General features: G+C 35.7%; 1 non-coding gene across 1 annotated transcript; it reads right to left on the bottom strand.

Moving 5' to 3' along the window:
• Positions 1 to 10,429: 10,429 nt before the first annotated feature.
• LOC139887357 (small nucleolar RNA R71) lies at positions 10,430 to 10,536 on the bottom strand. The gene has a single exon (XR_011773192.1). It is a non-coding gene; the product is annotated as a small nucleolar RNA R71 (small nucleolar RNA).
• Between the last annotated feature and the right edge of the window lie 12,465 nt (positions 10,537 to 23,001).

Here is a 23,001-nt window from a genome sequence, read left to right as displayed (position 1 = left end):
GTGTAGCTATTTGGCGTTGTTCACATCGTCGTTGGTGAACTTATATTGTTGTTGTATCTTTAGCTCGTTGCATAGAGATCGTACAGTATGCTTAGTGTAGTGCCTTATATGGATGCCTCGGTATGCGGTATTTGTTATTTTGTGGCGTGTCCATTTTATACATATATATGTATGTAGTATATTATCATTCACTAAGCGTTAGCTTACCCTCTCGTTGTTGACTCTTTTTATAGATTGCATGCGGATGGTGGCTCGGGTAAGCGCGAGGATTAGAGGACTTTCATAGTTTGCGTAGAAGGCTTGCTTTTGGATTTATTAGGATTGGGTAGCGTATCCCCAATCGCCATGCTCGGCTTTGTTTTGTATTAAAAGTCTTATGGTCGAAAATTGTATTTTGATACTTAAAGGGTAATTTGGGTCGATGTGGGCCCCGCTTCGTAAACATAATTTTATTAATAGAATGTGCTAGTTTTTATATATGGAACATGGGGTTAAAAGCGTTACGCCTAAATATGTCGGGAACTAGTCAAACATTTTTGCGTTTAAAGACTTTCCGGACAGACAGGTTTGGCGCGCCGCGCACCCCTGGTGGCGCGCCGCGCCAGGTGGCAGTTCAGCAATTTTTTTTTTTTTTGTAATTTTACACGGTTTAATCGCGGGTTGGTTTGGGTTGTTACAAGTGGTATCAGAGCATGGTCTAAGGGATTTAGGTGACTTGAGATAGGTGCCTAGACTTAGACTTGTGTGTGCTTAAATTGTTGAGGGACTTGTAGGATTACGGGTCGGAATGGGTTTGGTTAGTGCCTTGGCTATAGGTTGACTAACGTTTATATTAGTAATGCGGATATTATTAATATGTTGTTGTGTTGTGATAATAATTCTCGCGTGTGTTTGTACCGCGTAGAATTTTGGTTGTGTTTGTGTATATCATCGAGCTAGACGGTCGTTGTACTAACGAGTCGATGCGGCATGTATGCGTAATAAGAACTTGCAAACCTTATTACGGGTGCAAATCGTGTCTAACAAGTGATGTACGATGAGTGTTTAGCAAGATGGGGCTGTGTCGTGCGTACGGTTTTACATGTTCGTGGACTAATCGTTTTGCATTCTTTAGAATGACGACGCGAAACGAGACCGAGGCGAATGACGTGGAGTTTAACGCTAGGGTTGCGGCCGCCGTTGCGGAGCAAATGGGTGCGTTAGAAGAAAGAATGGAAAGGAGGTATTCCGAACTTCAAAGTAGTGGTGAAATGGAGCGTTATCTTAAGAGCTTCATGAGGACTAAACCCCCGATGTATGACGGAAAGCCGGATCCTTTGGTAAGCACAACTTGGATTTCGGACGTCGAAGGGTGTTTTCGTACTATTGATTGCCCTCCCGAGAGAAAGACGAGACTCGCTACGAGTTTGTTGCGGGGTAGGGCAAGGGATTGGTTGGATGGTAAGATTGATCTTGTCGGTGGCGAGACGTTTATGGCTTTATTGATGTCTTAGCAGAGTAGTATATAAAATAGCTTATATTTTTGCAGAAAATACTATTAAATACGATACAATTTTACACAAGATATTTATTTATTTAGAGAATGGATATACTTAAACCTTGCTACAACACTTATAGGCAGTGTACCTAATCGTACAGTAGTGTAGTTTTTAGTAAGTCCGGTTCGTTCCACAGGGAATCTTTTTAAACAAAGCTTAACGCTATATTAGTTTACTTTTATAAAAATACAAATATATATATAAGTAATATTATTATTATAAAAGGGGGGTTTTTACCGTTTAATGACCGGTTTGTCGATTTTAAAACTTTAGTCGCAGTTAAAACCAAATGTAAAATAATAAATAAATACAAGACTTAATTTAAAGCGTAAAGTAAATAACGATAATGAAAATGCGTAAAATGAAAGTGCGATAAAATAAACTTGCGATAATTAAAAAGTACAATAATTAAAAGTGCAATTAAATACAATAACAATAAATAAAATGCGATAATTAGAAGTGCAATTAAATATAAAATAAAGAAAATTAAATATGAAATAAAAGAATTATGCTTATTTAAACTTCCGTAATCATGATGTTTGACGTGTTGATTTTAGTTTTATGCCCATGGGTTAATTGTCCTTTGTCCTGGATTATTTAATATGTCCGTCTGGTTTTTGTCCATAACAGTCCATCAGTCATAAATATAAAGTGCGAGTGTCCTCGTCAAATTATTCTTATACCCGAAGTTAAATATTCCAACTAATTGGGGACTTAAACTGTAACAAGATTTTAATACTTTGTTTAATAATTACACCAGGATGTCGACTGAGTGTAACCCAAGGTTTTAATATTTTGTTATCAATTATATCAAGTGTCCTTTTACATAATTTCACCCCTGTTTTAATTATTCTAGTGGCTATTAATCCATTCCCGTGTCCGGTTAAATGAACGATTATTCGTACATATAAATACCCCGCCCATCGTGTCCGATCGAGTGTATATGGTAATTTATAGGGACGCCCAATTGTAAATCTTTATATTAACATTAACAAACTATCATTTAGTTAAACAAATATAAAGCCCATTAATAGCCCATAGTCTAATTTCCACAAGTGTCGTTCTTTTGTCCAAACCCCAATTATGGTACAAAGCCCAATTACCCAATTTTAGTAATTAGCCCAACATCATGATTACTTCGGATTAAATAAGCATAATAATAACTTAGCTACGAGACATTAATGTAAAAAGGTTGAACATAACTTACAATGATTAAAAATAGCGTAGCGTTACACGGACAGAATTTCGACTTACACCCTTACAACATTCGCTAACATACCCTTATTATTAGAATTATAATTAAAATTAAAATATAAATTATAAATATATATATATATTTTACGTATGAATGAGAAAAGAGAAAGATAGATTGATTTGTGGTGCACCAAAGCTCGATTTTTATAGGCATGTGGGCTGGAACTGGGGCTCATGCGATCGCATGGATTTATACCTTCCAGGCCATGCGATCGTATGGCCAGCTGGGGAGGCTCATATTTGGTTGTTTTCTTCTGCCGACGGTTTTATAAATAATATAATATATTAAATAATTATAAGAATTATTTAAATATTATATTATATTTATGTACATAGTTGACTTGTAATTTTTAGTCCGTTGCGTCGAGCGTTGAGAGTTGACTCATGTCCCGGTTCCGGATTTTCGAACGTCCTTGCGTATAATTTAATATCTTGTACTTTGTGTTTTGAATCTTGTACTCTTGTACTTTCGAGACGTTTCTTATCAATAATTGGAACCTCTTTGATTGTCTTTTGTACTTTTGAGCTTTTTGGTCGTTTGCGTCTTCAATTCATCGAATCTGTCTTTTGTCTTCACCTTTTATTATTTAAACGAATATCACTTGTAAATAGAACAATTGCAACTAAAAGCTTGTCTTTCTTGAGGAATAATGCTATGAAATATATGTTCGTTTTTAGCATTATCATTTATCGTGGGACGACTTTAAGGAGGAATTCTTCGAGGAGTTCCGGACTTCGGCCGATTTGTGGGAATTGCGTAATGAGTTGCGAAATTTGCGACAAGGATCTATGGATTTGAGTACTCTCAAGACGACCTTTATGGCAAAGGCTCATTTTTGTCCGGAGTATTTGGGGAATGATCGTTTGTTGATGGGAGATTTCTATCGGACCTTGAATGATGACTTGAAAAGTAAATATTCGACTTGGCTAGAGGTTTCGAGTCGTATTCACGATCGAAAAAGGGTGAACCTTCAAGTGAGCGAAGGGTCGTTTCTTATGGTGCTCCGAGTAAGAGGGCTAAGGGTCCGAGTGTGAGCACGGGTGGTACGCGAACGGGTATGTCAGATTCTAGTGCGGCTAGATGTTACAATTGTGGCGTGAGGGGTCACAAGTCTTGGGAATGTTCGGTACCAAAGGGTGATGGTATGGTGTGCTTCAATTGCCAAAAAGAAGGACATCGTAAGTCGGAATGTCCCAAGTTAGCGGGGACGGGTGTGGCCAGGAGACGTTAAGGTACGTTTAATTTTGATAAATATGTCTTTTGATTATTTATTAAATGTCGTTTGAGTTTGAGTTGCGTGCCTTTGTTGTGCATGTTATGCTATGGGTGACGTTCCTAATGGAAGTACCCTATGTTGATGTTTGATTGACGGGCGAAGGGCGTAAGACTTGGCGTAACCAAGCATTCCTTAGTATTTGGAAAATGTCTCTACCAAGCCATGGAAATGAGTTTTGGTGTTCGGATGTTAGAGCATGTTCGCTCTCGTGTTGAAGTTGATGAACCATGAGGTTCGACGGGTGGGATGAAACCCGAGAAATCGAGTGTTTTGGATCTCGATGTATGTTGGTAAAGGATTCTACGTGACGCGACATTAGGTGCCTTTTTTATACCTACTAGCGTGGTGTTCGACTCCGATTGTGTTGCGGTTACATTGTACTTAAGGTACCGAAGTGAAACCCTTAGGTTCATGAGTGATCGGGTGAAATTCGACAAACTAAAGCAATTGGATGATTGCGAGTGTATAGTTCGTGTAATTTGTGGTACACTTTTCGTTCGAAATGTTCAAGGATATGTTAGGATCCTTGGTATGCTCAAAGTTGGAACAAGACATGGTGATGGGCCGTGCGAACCCAATTATTGGTAAAGTCTACCTTTGGTAGCATTGTACGGGTGTACGAGATGCGGTTATGGAACGTAATTCCAAGTGGAGGAGTTACACTCCCGCACGAGGAGGTTTTAGTGTGAGATTTCGGACAATGTTTTAGTAAACCGAAACTTGTGTCGGGACCTAGATTTGGTCGATTGTGGTAGAGTACAATTTCGGTTAAATTGTACTTATGATTTTGGATTTGAATTATCACCAAGGTGGTAATGTGGTAAATCTCGTTGAGAGATAATGGACGTGTTTGGCAAGCAAGGTGAAATCCCTCGGTTAAGGGATGTGTGTGTCGGATTCTCTTTTAGAGAATTATTGTTTTGTACCTATGTTTGGTATAGGTGGTTCTTGCACGATTATGGTATGGTTGTTTGATGAAGCATGATCTTTAGGGTCCGCTGACTTCATCATGGGAATACGTGATTGGTGGAGCATGACTTTCGGGGTCCGCTGATGTCATCATGAGCGTAGTGTTATATCGGTGAAGCATGATCTTCGGGTCCGCTGACTTCATCCGGTGTTGAGATTGGTGGAGTATGACCTTCGGGGTCCGCTGACTTCGTCAAGGGAGTAGTGTTATGTCGGTATGGTGTAACACTATCGGGAAATGCGAGTACCGGTGGGAAATGCGAGTACCATTCCTATGTTGAGATTGTGAATCGCGTGTGGTTTCGGATTCACGATGATGCGTGTGGTTTCGGTCATCTTAACTAAATGAATCTCGTGTAGTTCGGATTCATGGTGACTCGTGTAGTTCGGTCATCTTATTGAGGTAGTAATCTCGTGTGGTTTCGGATTACTAAGGCTCGTGTAGTTCGGCCAACCTCGATGTTGTGGAAGTGAATCTCGTGTAGTTCGAATTCACAAATGACTCGTGTGGTTTCGGTCATTGTATTGTGGAAGTGAATCTCGTGTAGTTCGGATTCACAAATGACTCGTGTGGTTTTGGTCATTGTATTAAGGAGTGAGTCTCGTGTAGTTCGGATTCACAAATGACTCGTGTAGTTCGGTCATTCCTCCGGGATAGTGACTCTCGTGTAGTTCGGATTCACTATGGCGCGTGTAGTTCGGCCATTCCCGATTGTTGTTGTGGTGAAGGTAGTGAGTCGCGTGTAGTTCGGATTCACTAGGGCGCGTGTGTTTTCGGCCAGCCTTCGTGTCGTGTGATCTATTGGTTGTTTGATACACCAATGGTAGGGTCGTAAGGACCATGTTGCGGGAACTATCGGTCGTTTTATACGTCGATGGTGGGGTCGTAAGGACCATGTTGTGGGATTAGTGAGGCGATAGCCGTGTTTCGCTCACATGTTTGTTACGGGTGTGCGATGGTTGATTTCGTACACCTTGGGTTTTGCGTTTCCATAGTCGTTTTGGGCGCTATCGGTTCTAGCCGTTGGATTATGATGTTACGGTAGTTGTGTATTGGTCGTATGGCGCACTACAAGGGATGTTTAGTGATTGGTGTAATCCGTAAGGGTTCGTTTGGTTCGGTCTTCATCGTTTCGGGTTGTTGACCTTAGGTCGATATTTGGTTGTTTTTAGCATTGTACTTGGAAAGGGTACACTATAGGGTTGATATCTCGGTACGAGATCGGTTGAGTTTTCCTGATGAATGGGGGATTGAGCAGGTTTTAGTGCTCGGATTTTAGTTTCGATAAAATCGCGGGTGACGATTTTAGTTGTTAAAGGCGATTCATTGGGAAGAATTGCTTAGAAAAGTCGGATTGGGACTTATAATTGAGGACCGTTGAGTAGTTCTGAATTGGTTAAGTGGAGAAGATCACGAGGATGTGATCGAGTTTAAGTTGGGGAGAGTTGTAAGACCCAAATATTTATTGTACATAATGTATTTATGGTGTACGATGCGTGTATGAAGTTTACGTGTTGCTTGCTCGGACTCCGAAGGAAACTGGACGTTGTCTGAAGTGACAAGGTGTGTACGTATCCTTTCAACCCCAAATAAAGTTTGTGTTGATGTTCCAAAGCCTTACCATTGGAAAGGAAATCTTATCACGTTTCCAACGATATTTGATTCATCGAAAACGGAGCTACGGTCAAAAAGTTATGGCCAAAACAAGAAACTGAAAACTGACCTGAAGGTTGGAGCGGCGCTCCACCTTTCGGCGCGGCGCGCCGAACCCGTCTGATGCAATTTTCAGCCTTTTTAAAAGGTCTAAATGAAGGGTACTTTGGTCTTTTCACTTGGGGTCTGTTTGGGGTCATCAAAACTGATCCTTTGATCAGTTTGGATCACATTGTCACTCATCAAACACTCCCAACCTTATCTAGTGAGAGAGTAAGAGTTTTAGAGAGAGAGAGGTGGATTTAGAGAAGAAGGAGGCGGATTGATAAGGCTAAAAAGGAACATATATTTCATAGCAAAATCCCCCAAGAAAGACAAGATTTTAGTTGCAATTGTTCCATTTTCGAGTAATATTCGTTTATTTTAAATAAGTGCGAAGACAAAAGGCGAAAACGAAGATTTGAAGACGCAAAGGTCCAAAAAGCTCAAAAGTACAAGATACAATCAAAAAGGTTCAAATTATTGATGAAGAACGTCTAAAAATGACAAGAGTACAAGTTACAAAACGCAAAGTACACGATATAAAATTGTACGAAAGGGCGTTCGAAAATCCGGAACCGAGGCATGAACCAACTTTCAGCGCTCGACGCAACGGTGTAAAAATTACGAGTCAACTATGCACAAGAATAAAATATAATATTTAAATAATTCATAATAAGAATAATATTAAATAATAAAAAGTTGTTAATTGAGCATAGTTCAGGGGTCGTAAATGAAAATTTCAATTCTAATTTCGCTATAAAAGCGATGATTTACGATCAAAACCAGGAGACTTTTTTCGATCATTTTTTCTATCTTTTTCTTATTTTTCTATCTATCAATATCAATATCTATAATTTATATCTATAATTCTCTATCATAATGTTAATGTAATCAGATATAACAATAATCTTAATTTTAATTTTAAATTATGATAATAATAAGATTTATGATAGAGATCGTTTGAGTGTGTAAGTCGAAATTCTGTCCGTGTAACGCTACGCTATTTTTAATCATTGTAAGTTATGTTCAACCTTTTTACATTAATGTCTCGTAGCTAAGTTATTATTATGCTTATTTAAAACGAAGTAATCATGATGTTGGGCTAATTACTAAAATTGGGTAATTGGGCTTTGTACCATAATTAAGGTTTGGGCAAAAGACCGACACTTGTGGAAATTGAACTATTGACTATTAATAGATGGGGGGTATTGTCTAATTGAGTGACAACTCATTGGAGTCTGTCGAACCTATCTTCAAATTACCATTTTAAAAAATTTACCTAATAATTAATAATGATTATGGTTGTCCTATTTAGTGATGTTCATATGGAATCTGTTATAATCATTTAATTAATCAATTGGGTTGGGTAATTGATTATTCATTCTGATCAAGTGGATGAATTAATATTCATAAACTAATTAAAACAGGGGTGGATTACATACAGTGATAACTGGTGTAATTGTTGACAGAAGTGATAACTGCGTCACAGTTTAAATCCTTAATCAGTTGGAATATTTGACTTCGGGTATAAGGGTAATTTGACGAGGATACTCGCACTTTATATTTATGACCGATGGACTATTATGGACAAAAACCAGATAGACGTATCAAATAAACCAGGACAAAGGACAATTAACCCATGGTAATAAATTAAAATCAACACGTCAAACATCATGATTACGGAAGTTTAAATAAGCATAATTCTTTTATTATATTTCTCATCGTATCTTTATTTACTGTCATTTTATTACTCGCAATTTTATTTACTGTCATTTTATTTATTGTCATTATTTTACGCATTTTAATTATCGTCATTTATCTTTACGCTTAAAATATAGAATCGACAAACCGGTCATTAAACGGTAAAACCCCCCTTTTATAATAATATTACTACTTATATAATTATATATATTTTGTATAAATATAGTTAAAAATATAGTAAGTATCACCAGCTCCCTGTGGAACGAACCGGACTTACTAAAAACTACCCTACTCTACGATTAGGTACACTGCCTATAGTGTTGTAGCAAGGTTTAGGTATATCCCATCCGTAAATTAATAAAACTTGTGTCATATTTTGTAGTATTTTGTATTAAAAATAATACTATTTCGTACCCTCACGCTACATCATCAAGTTTTTGGCGCCGCTGCCGGGGAGCACTAAAACGCTATATTTTTAATTTATATTTGCAAAAATATAAAAAAAAAAAAACGTAAAAAAACATATAAAAAAAAAACGCAAAAAAAAAAAAAAAAAAAAAAAACGTAAAAAAAAAAAATAAAAACGTAAAAAAAAAAAATTATTTTAAGTTTTATTACCTTTAGATTTTTAGACTCAGTCACAACTTTTAGTATTAAGTTTAGTTTTGCCATAGTTATTTTCATTTTTAGATTTTTAGGCTTTGCCGTAAAATCCCTTAAGTACTTATTCCTTAGACTAAATTTTAGGTGCTTTAGAATTTTGCGACGCCATTTTTCGCGCTATTTTATTATTTTTATTTTTCGACGCGTTTACCTATGTATCAATTACAATTCCAATTAGTGATCTCCATTTGTAGCTTTAATTTTAAGATAGTGATCGTTATAAGGTTGGATTAACCGCGTGTTTACAAACCACTCTTCGTCTTTTTCATTTTTCGACACTTTTCGACGCGCACTCTTTTTCTCTCTTATTTCTCGCCATTCTAGTTTTTAGGACTTAGATTTTTTTCTACTTCTTCTCTAAATTTCTTAAAATTACGAAAATTTATTTTAAGTGGTTAAATTGATAGACATCAAAATTTTCTGGTTCGTAGTAATAGTTGGATTTGTACGTGGACCGGGTTATTGGAGCCAAACAGTACTCAATTATATTGAGACCAAACGAATCCTGCCCCTCTGCTGCATCTTTTGGCTATTCGAAACGTGGGCAAAATCAGAAAAGTCTATTAATTGGATAACTTATTATAATTTTTCTTTCCTTTTTAAAAACTAATAGGATATTCAGTGAATGCACCGAGCAAGACGTTCGCCGCCGGTCATACGTTCACCACCTGTAACTCGATCAAGACATCGTTTAACGAATATCGCCGCCGTTGATTTTTCTTTAGAATCGTCATCAAGTCGACCAAATCCTCAAACTCAAATTTCCGATAATCCAGTTTTTGAAACAAACCTCACAATTGAGAATCCGGAGAATATTCAGGAACGGTTTGTAGATCCCGAACCATTAAACTTTCCTCCGGAACCACCAATCATTCAAACAGAGATTGTTGAGGAAAGAAACCATTAAATCAGAAACCTCTAGTGATTCAGATACAACACTTCCAATCATGGAAAATCTAGAACCTCTAAGTATGGAAGACCGAATGAGAGCTACACGCACGGGCCAAGGTCATGCTATTATTAAACCAGAAGTTAATGCTCCAGATTATGAAATCAAAGGACAAATTCTACACATGGTGACTAATCAATGCCAATTCAGTGGTGCGCCGAATGAAGACCCAAATGAACATCTTCGTACGTTTAATAGAATTTGTACACTATTCAAAATCCGAGAAGTGGAAGATGAGCAGATCTATCTCATGTTGTTTCCCTGGACTTTAAAGGGAGAAGCCAAAGATTGGTTAGAATCGTTACCTGAAGGGGCGATTGACACATGGGATGTTTTAGTTGAAAAATTTCTTAAACGATTCTTTCCGGCATCCAAAGCCGTGAGACTTCAAGGAGAAATTGTTACGTTCACACAAAAGCCAAATGAAATATTATATGAGGCGTGGACAAGATTCGGAAGGATGTTGAGAGGATGTCCTCAACACGGTTTAGACACTTATCAAATAGTACAAATATTCTACCAAGGTGTCAACGTTGCTACACGGAAAGACATCGACATAACAGCTGGTGGTTCAATTATGAAGAAAACCGCAACTGAAGCTTACAAAATTATTGATAACATAGCATCCCACTCACATGAGTGGCACCAAGAAAAAGATATCTTTCGATCATCTAAAGCGGCTAGAGCTGATTCTAGCCATGACTTTGATTCCGTTTCCGCAAAAATAGATGCTTTCGAAAGATGAATGGAAAAGATGAATAAAGATATTCACGCAATACGAATCAGTTGTGAGCTATGCGGTGGACCACACTTATTGAAAGATTGTCACATTGAACCAACATTGGAACAACGAGAGAATGTTTCCTATATGAACCAAAGGCCTGGAAATAATTATCAAAATAATTATCAACCGCCAAAGCTAAACTTCAATCGAAATCAAAACATTCTTTACAATCCAAAAGGACCCGAAAATAACTGGTACAACCAACAAGGTCCGAATAACCAACCGACTCAAAACAACACTTTCAATCAACAAAGACCTAGCTTATATAAACCACCACAACAACCCGAAGAGAAAAAGCCAAATCTAGAAGAAATGATGGCAAAGCTAGTTGAATCTCAAACACAATTTATTGAAACTCAAACCCAAACGAACGAGAGGTTTGATCAGTCATTAAGAACTCAACAAGCTTCCATTTTGAATCTAGAAAAACACGTAGGTACTCTTGCTAGCATGATGAGTGAGAGGGAACAAGGAAAGCTACCGAGTAATACTGAAGTAAACCCTCGGAATGAGAATGTTAATATGGTGTCAACGAATTCTGAAAAACCAGCACCAGAAGATGGGAAGGTTTCAGATGTGAGTAACAATGAAGAAGTTACACCACCACCACCACCCGAGTATGTAAAGCCAGTGGTGACACCATACAAACCACCCATCCCGTTTCCAAGAAAAGGAGTTGAGTATGAGCAAGTAATAAGTAATAAAGATTGTGATACTTCTGGAAAGAAGAAGAAGAAAAAGAATAAGAAAGTACAAGAAACAAAAGCCGTAGAAGTAAACCCGGTGAATACAGTTCCACCAAAACCTCCACCTAGGGTAGGTGATCCGGGTGAATTTATTGTTCCTTGTCTACTTAGTGATTGTGTCATGTATGATGCACTAGCAGATTTAGGTGCAAGTGTGAGTGTTATGCCTCTGTCCTTATATAAGAGATTAGGTGTAGGTAAGTTAAGTCCAACGGATATGAGTGTTCGACTCTTTGATCAAACCATTAAACACCCAGTTGGAATTGCTGACAACCTACCCATTCAAGTAGGTAATTTAACCTTTCTAGTCGAATTCATTGTCATTAACATAGAAGAGGACTCAAACATTCCTCTAATTTTAGGTCAACCATTCTTTGCGTCCACCGGGGCGTTATTTGATGTAGGAAATGGAAGAATGACACTTAGTAGTGGTAACAAATCGATCACCTTTATGATTCGAAAGTCTAAATCTCCACCAACCAAAACCATTGAACCAGCAAAAACGATTGGTAACAACCATGTTGTTTTACCAACTCCAACGGTAGTGCTTAACAATAATAAAACGCCTAAGTTTGGGGAAAATGAAGTAACACCTAATGATGACTTGATAATAAAGAACCCCGTTATTGATACGAAATTAAATGACCCCGTTATTAACAGTTCAATGAAGAAACTTTTTAAACGGGCTATTGATGCTAGAAGTAAGGGGAACTTTAAGTTATGTAACCGGTTAGTATCCAATCTGTCGCCTAAAGAAAGGGCGAAGCTAGTTGAATTATGGGATATTACGGAAGAAGCCGGGCACTGGCTTAAAGAAAAAGTCACAGATAGGCAAGTTGATTATGGACCAAGAGAAATTGACAATGAAGTTAATCACAATTTCAACACCACAGCTACCTAAGTGTGGGGAGATTCGAATGTTCTAAAAAGATAATGCTGTCTAAAGTTATTTGTTCTGTTCTCGTGTAGTTCCGAGAATGGAATCCGATTGGTCTTTTCCGCTAGCAGACACTAAAGAACTAGTTTTCTCCCTCCATTCTGAATTTTTGTTTTGTAGGTTTTTTATGAAATTAATATGCATTTTAATTTAAGTTTTTAAAAACAAAATTTACTTTAATTCATTAAGTTGAAAAAATGATTTCTAAAATTCGTCGTGAGTTGAAGACTAGGTCATTAAGCCGAAATTACTTTACCCGAGGGCGGGGCGACAAATTTTGTTATCATTATTTTTAATTTTATTGATTTAAAGTATGCCAAAAATATTATACTTTATAAATTTTTGAAAAGTGGGGTTATAAACCAAACTTCAATATATATATATATATATATATATATATATATATATATATATATATATATATATATATATATATATATATATATATATATATATATGTTTGTATTTTATCTTATGTACAAAACAGGGTAAAACAACGCACTTTCAAAGACTGTCATTAAAGTTCAGCAAAAGGTACTAATTTTGACGACAAGACGCAAAACAACAAATATGATATAACAAATGAAGGAATGAACGATGAGGCGCCATCTATCATTCGACGAGCTTTGTAATTACAAACTCGGTATTTTTAATCACTTTTCTACGCTAATCACCCTCATGAATTTAAATTATAGTCTGATTTCATGCAAATGAGGGCATTGCATGATCTTAAGTGTGGGGAAGGGTTATAAATTCTCTCAGGTTTATACTTGGTTTATTTGCCAAATTTTGTGAAAATTTGAAAAATTTTCAATTAAATGAAGTCAAAATCATGTTTATACATATTTATGAACGGTGAAAACTAGGTGATAATACCGAAATTATCGGAAAGGACATAAATTGAGAAACAACCTAAAATGCTTGAATTCATTTAAAATGGAATAAAGGAGAATAAAAAGGCAAAGAAAGAAACTAAGTGTGGGGAGAATGTACCAAGTAATTCAATTAAAAACTATCTATCACATATTTTTGTACAAGATTATTGCAGGTACTTTTGTTTTGGATGATACTAATCAGTTTTACCCGATTTACTATAATACTTTTGAAAGAAAGATGGATCTACACGATGAATCAATTCCATCATTAAAAGGAAGTAAAGTCTTCCGAAAAAGAAACGCGCTTCTTGATTTAGGTCATGAAGTTGTCGTCCAGATCAGCTGTAGGTTGATGAAAAACCTAGAAAAGTCATCACTAAAATCAGCAGGAAATCCACGGACCTCAGCATCAAACAGGGTCGCCAAGTGGTCAGACTTATCCTAACCATGAGAGGGTTTGTCTTGTAAAATGGGGAGGGCACCGTGCAAATTAGCTTGATAAGACTAATGAATCAGATCCCCAGAAAGGATAATCTCCTTAAAGATTAAAAATCAGCTTTTAAGACTGATATTACTCAATCCTAGAGATTGACCTTAAAGATTGAGAATTCAAACTCATGGAATTCAATGATATCTAAACTCGAGCTTGAACGAGAAAATATTTTGATCAAAAATACAAACCGATTTGCTTTCTGAAAACCCATTTTCAATGCGTTCATTACCATTGAACGTAAAATCCTAGGAATTCACCTGGAATTCATTAGGTCACCTGAACCAAATCGGGTGTCAACCGTAAGAACGGTGGTTGCATAGCATGGTCGGAGACAGGACCTTGTGCCAGACCGAAAAATCATAGGATGATCTTTACTATTGCTCCTACCAAGGATAGTACTAGCATCCGACACGTTAAAAGACCATAACCAAAAGCATGTCATTAGACATTGCCTTAACAGTTTCTTGTTCATCGCTTTCCTTTACAACCGGACGGTAGTTTGCCGAAAGGTAATATACGGAACAAGTAAACTGGATGTGTGCTTTCCGATACCGGGATAGCAGTCGATTACACGAACCTAAATGTTTTTAGCCAAAATATTGATCCACAAATATATTTTGCAACACCAATGGTGGATCAAATCAGAAAACTTATCTAGGGTAAAAGCTAGATTGAATTTTCAAAAGATCAAATGTTTTCATAAAGATCCTATTTCCTAAAGGATCTAAATTTTTATAGTCATGTGGGACTGTAAACCGCCTTTCAAATGTGCACTTTGCTTTGGAAACCGAAAGTAAATCGGCTATTTGATTGCAAGTGTCGTTGACCTAAACCCAAGGCAACTGTGGATGACACACCCACCTTTAACCATGGTTCTATTGTTAATATCATTGTTTATACCGCTCTATCAAAATCACTGATGTACAAAGTGTGAAGAATAAAGAAGTGATTCGTGTGATGTATTATATTATTTCAAGACTGTATTGCTTGAGGACAAGCAACGCTCAAGTGTGGGGATATTGATAAGGCTAAAAAGGAACATATATTTCATAGCAAAATCCCCCAAGAAAGACAAGATTTTAGTTGCAATTGTTCCATTTTCGAGTAATATTCGTTTATTTTAAATAAGTGCGAAGACAAAAGGCGAAAATGAAGATTTGAAGACGCAAAGGTCCAAAAAGCTCAAAAGTACAAGATACAATCAAAAAGGTTCAAATTATTGATGAAGAACGTCTAAAAATGACAAGAGTACAAGTTACAAAACGCAAAGTACACGATATAAAATTGTACGAAAGGGCGTTCGAAAATCCGGAACCGAGGCATGAACCAACTTTCAGCGCTCGACGCAACGGTGTAAAAATTACGAGTCAACTATGCACAAGAATAAAATATAATATTTAAATAATTCATAATAAGAATAATATTAAATAATAAAAAGTTGTTAATTGAGCATAGTTCAGGGGTCGTAAATGAAAATTTCAATTCTAATTTCGCTATAAAAGCGATGATTTACGATCAAAACCAGGAGACTTTTTTCGATCATTTTTTCTATCTTTTTCTTATTTTTCTATCTATCAATATCAATATCTATAATTTATATCTATAATTCTCTATCATAATGTTAATGTAATCAGATATAACAATAATCTTAATTTTAATTTTAAATTATGATAATAATAAGATTTATGATAGAGATCGTTTGAGTGTGTAAGTCGAAATTCTGTCCGTGTAACGCTACGCTATTTTTAATCATTGTAAGTTATGTTCAACCTTTTTACATTAATGTCTCGTAGCTAAGTTATTATTATGCTTATTTAAAACGAAGTAATCATGATGTTGGGCTAATTACTAAAATTGGGTAATTGGGCTTTGTACCATAATTAAGGTTTGGGCAAAAGACCGACACTTGTGGAAATTGAACTATTGACTATTAATAGATGGGGGGTATTGTCTAATTGAGTGACAACTCATTGGAGTCTGTCGAACCTATCTTCAAATTACCATTTTAAGAAATTTACCTAATAATTAATAATGATTATGGTTGTCCTATTTAGTGATGTTCATATGAAATCTGTTATAATCATTTAATTAATCAATTGGGTTGGGTAATTGATTATTCATTCTGATCAAGTGGATGAATTAATATTCATAAACTAATTAAAACAGGGGTGGATTACATACAGTGATAACTGGTGTAATTGTTGACAGAAGTGATAACTGCGTCACAGTTTAAATCCTTAATCAGTTGGAATATTTGACTTCGGGTATAAGGGTAATTTGACGAGGATACTCGCACTTTATATTTATGACCGATGGACTATTATGGACAAAAACCAGATAGACGTATCAAATAAACCAGGACAAAGGACAATTAACCCATGGTAATAAATTAAAATCAACACGTCAAACATCATGATTAAGGAAGTTTAAATAAGCATAATTCTTTTATTATATTTCTCATCGTATCTTTATTTACTGTCATTTTATTACTCGCAATTTTATTTACTGTCATTTTATTTATTGTCATTATTTTACGCATTTTAATTATCGTCATTTATCTTTACGTTTAAAATATAGAATCGACAAACCGGTCATTAAACGGTAAAACCCCCCTTTTATAATAATATTACTACTTATATAATTATATATATTTTGTATAAATATAGTTAAAAATATAGTAAGTATCACCAGCTCCCTGTGGAACGAACCGGACTTACTAAAAACTACACTACTCTACGATTAGGTACACTGCCTATAGTGTTGTAGCAAGGTTTAGGTATATCCCATCCGTAAATTAATAAAACTTGTGTCATATTTTGTAGTATTTTGTATTAAAAATAATACTATTTCGTACCCTCACGCTACATCATCAAGTTTTTGGCGCCGCTGCCGGGGAGCACTAAAACGCTATATTTTTAATTTATATTTGCAAAAATATAAAAAAAAAAACGTAAAAAAAACGTAAAAAAAAAAAAAACGCAAAAAAAAAAAAAAAAAAAAAAAAACGTAAAAAAAAAAAATAAAAACGTAAAAAAAAAAATTATTTTAAGTTTTATTACCTTTAGATTTTTAGACTCAGTCACAACTTTTAGTATTAAGTTTAGTTTTGCCATAGTTATTTTCATTTTTAGATTTTTAGGCTTTGCCGTAAAATCCCTTAAGTACTTATTCCTTAGACTAAGTTTTAGGTGCTTTAGAATTTTGCGACGCCATTTTTCGCGCTATTTTCTTATTTTTATTTTTCGACGCGTTTACCTATGTATCAATTACAATTCCAATTAGTGATCTCCATTTGTAGCTTTAATTTTAAGATAGTGATCGTTATAAGGTTGGATTAACCGCGTGTTTACAAACCACTCTTCGTCTTTTTCATTTTTCGACACTTTTCGACGCGCACTCTTTTTCTCTCTTATTTCTCGCCATTCTAGTTTTTAGGACTTAGATTTTTTTCTACTTCTTCTCTAAATTTCTTAAAATTACGAAAATTTATTTTAAGTGGTTAAATTGATAGACATCAAAATTTTCTGGTTCGTAGTAATAGTTGGATTTGTACGTGGACCGGGTTATTGGAGCCAAACAGTACTCAATTATATTGAGACCAAACGAATCCTGCCCCTCTGCTGCATCTTTTGGCTATTCGAAACGTGGGCAAAATCAGAAAAGTCTATTAATTGGATAACTTATTATAATTTTTCTTTCCTTTTTAAAAACTAATAGGATATTCAGTGAATGCACCGAGCAAGACGTTCGCCGCCGGTCATACGTTCACCACCTGTAACTCGATCAAGACATCGTTTAACGAATATCGCCGCCGTTGATTTTTCTTTAGAATCGTCATCAAGTCGACCAAATCCTCAAACTCAAATTTCCGATAATCCAGTTTTTGAAACAAACCTCACAATTGAGAATCCGGAGAATATTCAGGAACGGTTTGTAGTTCCTTCAAGTTTTAAGTTCCACAACTCGGTTTCTAGCCTTTGAATTTCGTTCTGTGGACAATACTCATCGATCATTATCTTCTTAAATTCCTCCCAAGAGGTAGCATATGCTTCATCAATGCCCTTTGATTTGGAAAAAGGAATTCCACCAAGTTAAGGATCTATCTAAGAGAGTACATGACGCGAACTTCATTCGATCATTGTCTGCGTACTCAGTAATTTCTAAATACCGATTCTAGTTTTTCAAGCTACCTTATTAACCCTACAGGTCCTTCTGTTCCTAAAAAACTCTGGGGCTTGCAACCCAAAAATGCCTTGTAATTACATTTCTGCTGGACATTTTCCACTTCGAGTCTCCTTCCATTCACGGCATTTGCTGCACGCCCAGCTTCAGCATTAGAAAGGGCTTCAGCTACTCTTTGAGCTACCATTTCCTCATTCTGAGTGGCACTCATTCCTCTGGAGATAAGAATAGCATAGTGGTAAATGTACATCATACAAGTGTAATGAAAATGAACTAAATACTCATAATAGATAAAAGTCGATTAAAACTTTTAATCATTACAAAATTTGGGTATTCACCTACCCGTTAGTTCACACACATAATGTACATAAACTATTATCACACTATATGGCATATCTGATAATTGATCCTAACACAACCGATTACTGATCCTAGCACACACAAGCTACCTTTCCTATCATATCCGTTATACATGCATACTATTAAGAGTGTAGGCAAGAAAATTAACACTCCTAGTTACTAACGGTAGATCTAAAGTGGCACAATGGTGTTAACCACCATAACCATCTCGTGCAGCTGGGTTTCCAAACTCGCTACTTTTGTTACAAGTTCTTGATTCCTTGCTGACAAGTCATCCACACGGTACTTCAACAACTCGATCTCCTCCTGTTGCGTACACTGAACACCCTCGATTTCATTAAAACGAGAATAATTACCATCCTGATTCTCTTGGACATACAAATAGTCAACAGTTCCTTGAAGTCGTTCAATACGTCCCTCATGCCTAAAAATTCTAGCTAACAAAGTGTAAATCGTGTCCTGTTGTGATTGACCCATTAATCCGTCCCTTCCATTAATGGTCGGAGGTACATTACGTTCATGGTACGGGGTTCCCTCTTGATGATTCCATCTACCTAAAAGGTCACGAACCCACATCCATCGTTGCCAGAATGGTTGGTACGCTGCGAACTCATTCATGTCAGAGTCGTTGTCCGGATTAATCTCTATAGGTACGGTAGAGTTGGATCCTGTGGAGCCAGTGAAGCTAGACGAGGCCATCTTAACATACACAACATATAAAGGTTAGCCTATAGAATTTCTGACGAGTAAAAATAATATTATATGACTCGAAAAATAGTAGAGACCGGAAAATTTTGACTCGGTTATAGGTGGGACACACTAATGCAATCCTAGTTGGTCAGGTCTAGACACACTAATGCTGTCCACATTCCCTATAACCCAGGCTCTGATACCATGTCTATCACGACCCCCGTCTCGATTTCCCAAGACGTGGTGTGAACTTTAACATAGTGTCCCAGGTTATAGTCAACGTAGCAGCGAAAACATAAATATTATTACATCACGGTCTCTGTTTTTAGTTTTGGTACATCGTGGTTGCAAAATACAAGTACAGACGTAGTACAAATACCAATATATCATAATCTAGCCTATCAATACTAGATTTAACAAAAGACATTTTTAAACTTCCACGATGCCCGACCTGAAAATGCTCCAAAAGCTAAGTACCTGAGATAAATACTTAAAACGTCAATATAAATATTGGTGAGTTCATAGGTTTAGTTATAATGCATATTTAATGGACGTCAAGATTTCATGTACAAAACAGTTGAAAAGTTATTCTAGTTCATGAGCTTTCGATATCGAACGTTAACGTAAAAGTACCCGAAAACAAGCGTCACTTAAGGTCTAAGTGCAAGTGGTCGAAGGTTATGCATCCGATAGCCTATTAGGCCTATCCTGATGTGAGGAGTCATCCTCAAATAGATCTATTCATAATATTCACGTTTACCAAACCGGTAATTAACGATATCAAAATCGGGATTTATAAATTGACCTTTGTTACTCAACATAGAATATATTTGTAAGTACTTGATTCCAATATATAAAATAGTAAACAAGTATTATCTCATCCCAAAAGTATAAAAGATTGATTAAAAATGGGACTACGAACTCACTTGATGCGGTGTAAGGTATACACGGTAGTGGGTTTAAATAGTGTGCGGTGATCCGGGCTTGAGACCTAATGAATATTATGAGGTCAGAGGTCATACTATCCCATATAGTATTTAGAATGAGTCTAAGATCAGTCCCCAAGTATTCTTACATGTCCATTTCGATTTTTGATTGGAAACATTATATAATTCGTAGTTTTAAGTTTCAGAAAATCTGTCCAGTTATACCTTCACAATATATTATGTGTTTCTACCAATCTAGATATCCATTTAAGGTGAGATTACCACCTTTGGAAAGGTTATTGAGTCCCTAATCCAACCATGTAAGATTAGCTTCTGGATTCAAAGTATAAATTGGTCAAATTTATGATTTCCTACAAGTGTGCAATTCTGTCCAGATTTATACTATAAGCTTCCATGCATACTTATAATTAGTAAATCACCTTTGTTTGACTTGTGGCTTTTACAAAACACTAAAAAGATATAAAATAACACGTGGTAAAAAGGATTAACTTCCAGCTATTCATTTGGTTAGTTTTTCAAGACCATACTTTAGACCAAAATCAGACTACAACAGTTTTCTTTATTAAATCTATATAGCCTTTTCTCCTAAACTACTACATGGATTTTAGTGAATCAAGTCTTCTTTTGTTCCTCTATTAGTACCCTTTTAAGTATAGAAGGATATATCTTAATAAACTATATAGTTTTTAATTTATTCAAGTCACACTAGACTTAGGTCAGATTCAAGAAAGTCTAGACACTTAGTGAGTAAATAACTTTTACTTTAGGTAAAATCATGGAAAATTTACAGGAAGCTTACAACATATATTTGGACATGTGGTTAATTCATTAGGTTCAAATTCAGAGTCTAAGTAACTTTTTAACCTACGAACATTTCAGGGCTGTTTTGGACAGAATCCTGATGAAACTGTTTTATGTATTTTAGTCAACAAAATTCATGTTTAAAGTTCATTTTAAAACATAGGACATGTAGGAAACTTAAGGTTACTCATCCATAATCAAGATTAAGATTAGCCATGTGATCATCATTAAGTGTTTACACACTTTAGATCAAGCATTTACACCTTAATAACTCTTGAAAGTAACTTAGTAAGTAATAAAAGAAGTGTTCTTGGTGATTATACCTTGAGTAATGATGATGTATGAGTTGATGAAGATGAATAATGAAGAAAGAATGGCTGTAACTAATAGAGTGCTTATGAATACTTAAGAGTAATAAGTGAACTTAAGATTTAACAAGTGATTATATGGAGATGGATATGTAGGCGTGACACATGGAGATTAAAAGAGGAGGATGACAAGCCAACTTGCATGCAATCTCATGCAAACATGTTTAGTATCTTCATGACATAAAGATTAAGTAATGTCATGTGTGTAAGACAAGTATGTATGGAAGATTAGTTTAATTAAGTACTTGCACATGAAGGTGATGATGGTGAGGAGGTGGTGGGGGACGTGTAACATGGGCATCAAAAGGAAGATTATGACTCATGAAATCCATGCAATGATGTTTAGAATCTAGTTAGCAAGATAATTAGAAAGTGTGCATGGCTTTTTAAGGATGGTATCATGTGTTTAGATCATGTGATGATGATGATATTGATGATGATGAGGGTAGCGGTTTTGATGATGATTATGGAAGACACTTTGTTAATTAAATGTACATGTACTAGTGTAGTTTAACAAATGTGTAATCTAAGGTGTTGAATGATAAGTTCATGATTTAGATAGTAAACTTATATTGGCTCTAAATCAAGATAGAATGGATTTGTTTAAATGAAAGTAATGACTAAGTACAAGTGATCAAGACTAGGTGCGAGAATGATTAAATGTCGAAAAGTCTTAACTTATTTTCTAACATTCAAGTGAAATAAATCAAGAGTCTCAAATCTAATTATTTAATTAATAAGGTTGGTTTTATTAAGTCATAATATATAAAGTATAGAAAAATCTAAGGTTCATGGTAATAAGCCGAGGGTTCAGGACAATATGCAAAAATGCAAAATACAATGCTTAGACAAGTAATACCAAAATACGACCTTAGAGTTACACAACTCTAAAACAAACCAAGACATAAATCATTAAGTTAACTCGTCAAGTCGGAAATTGAAATTTTTAAAGAAGTCAAACTAGATATCCTAAGTCAAAAAGCTAGGGTTATGACACTGAGTCCGATGGAATGCAAAACGAGGACCTGAGTTTACTTGAGAACGAGAGGATCAAATGATACAGAAGTATCCTTACCTTTTCCCGACTCCACCATTTACCTCAGCTTAAATTTCGGGACGAAATTTTCTTTAACAGGTGGGTAATGTAACGACCCGACCTTTTCAACTTTTATTTATATTTATTACTTTCACGAAACTGTGTATTTGTGCGTACTAATTTAGATTTTATTCTGGGATCATTAATTATGTTAATTACCTTCGTTAATGCCTTACAACGTGTTTTTAAGTATTTAGTTACTTCACATGATCCTTGATTGCTTTTACGACCGTTAGTGTCACTTATCGCTTTAAACGAGATACGTACTTGGTACACAGCAAACTTTTGTCATATATATTATGACTACGTAAACTTAATTGTTATTTATTATAACAATTACTTGGCTTAAGGGCTTATTTAATTATGCTTAATGGTTACTAATGCTTACTAGTTACCTTAATGGACTATACCTTAGTGGACTTCCAAGGCCCAACCTACTTACTTGATGGACTCACTAAATGGACTAGTTAATGGACTAAATTAGCCCATGAGGCATAAGACAAAACCCAATTAGAGTGTAAGACAAAGTTAAGCATGCTTAGTACTACTACTTACATGTTTTAGCATTTTGTTCCATGCCACCCAACATGTACATCCACCACCATGTACTACCACCCAATAGTAAGCAAATGGTCCCCCCCCCACCACCCCATGAAACCGTCGGCACCTATAAAC

The sequence above is a fragment of the Rutidosis leptorrhynchoides genome, chromosome 1 (genome assembly GCF_046630445.1).
Source record: "Rutidosis leptorrhynchoides isolate AG116_Rl617_1_P2 chromosome 1, CSIRO_AGI_Rlap_v1, whole genome shotgun sequence".
Lineage (NCBI taxonomy): Eukaryota > Viridiplantae > Streptophyta > Magnoliopsida > Asterales > Asteraceae > Rutidosis > Rutidosis leptorrhynchoides.
Note: the sequence above shows the minus strand (reverse complement) of the source record. Positions and strands in the feature narration are given on the sequence as shown.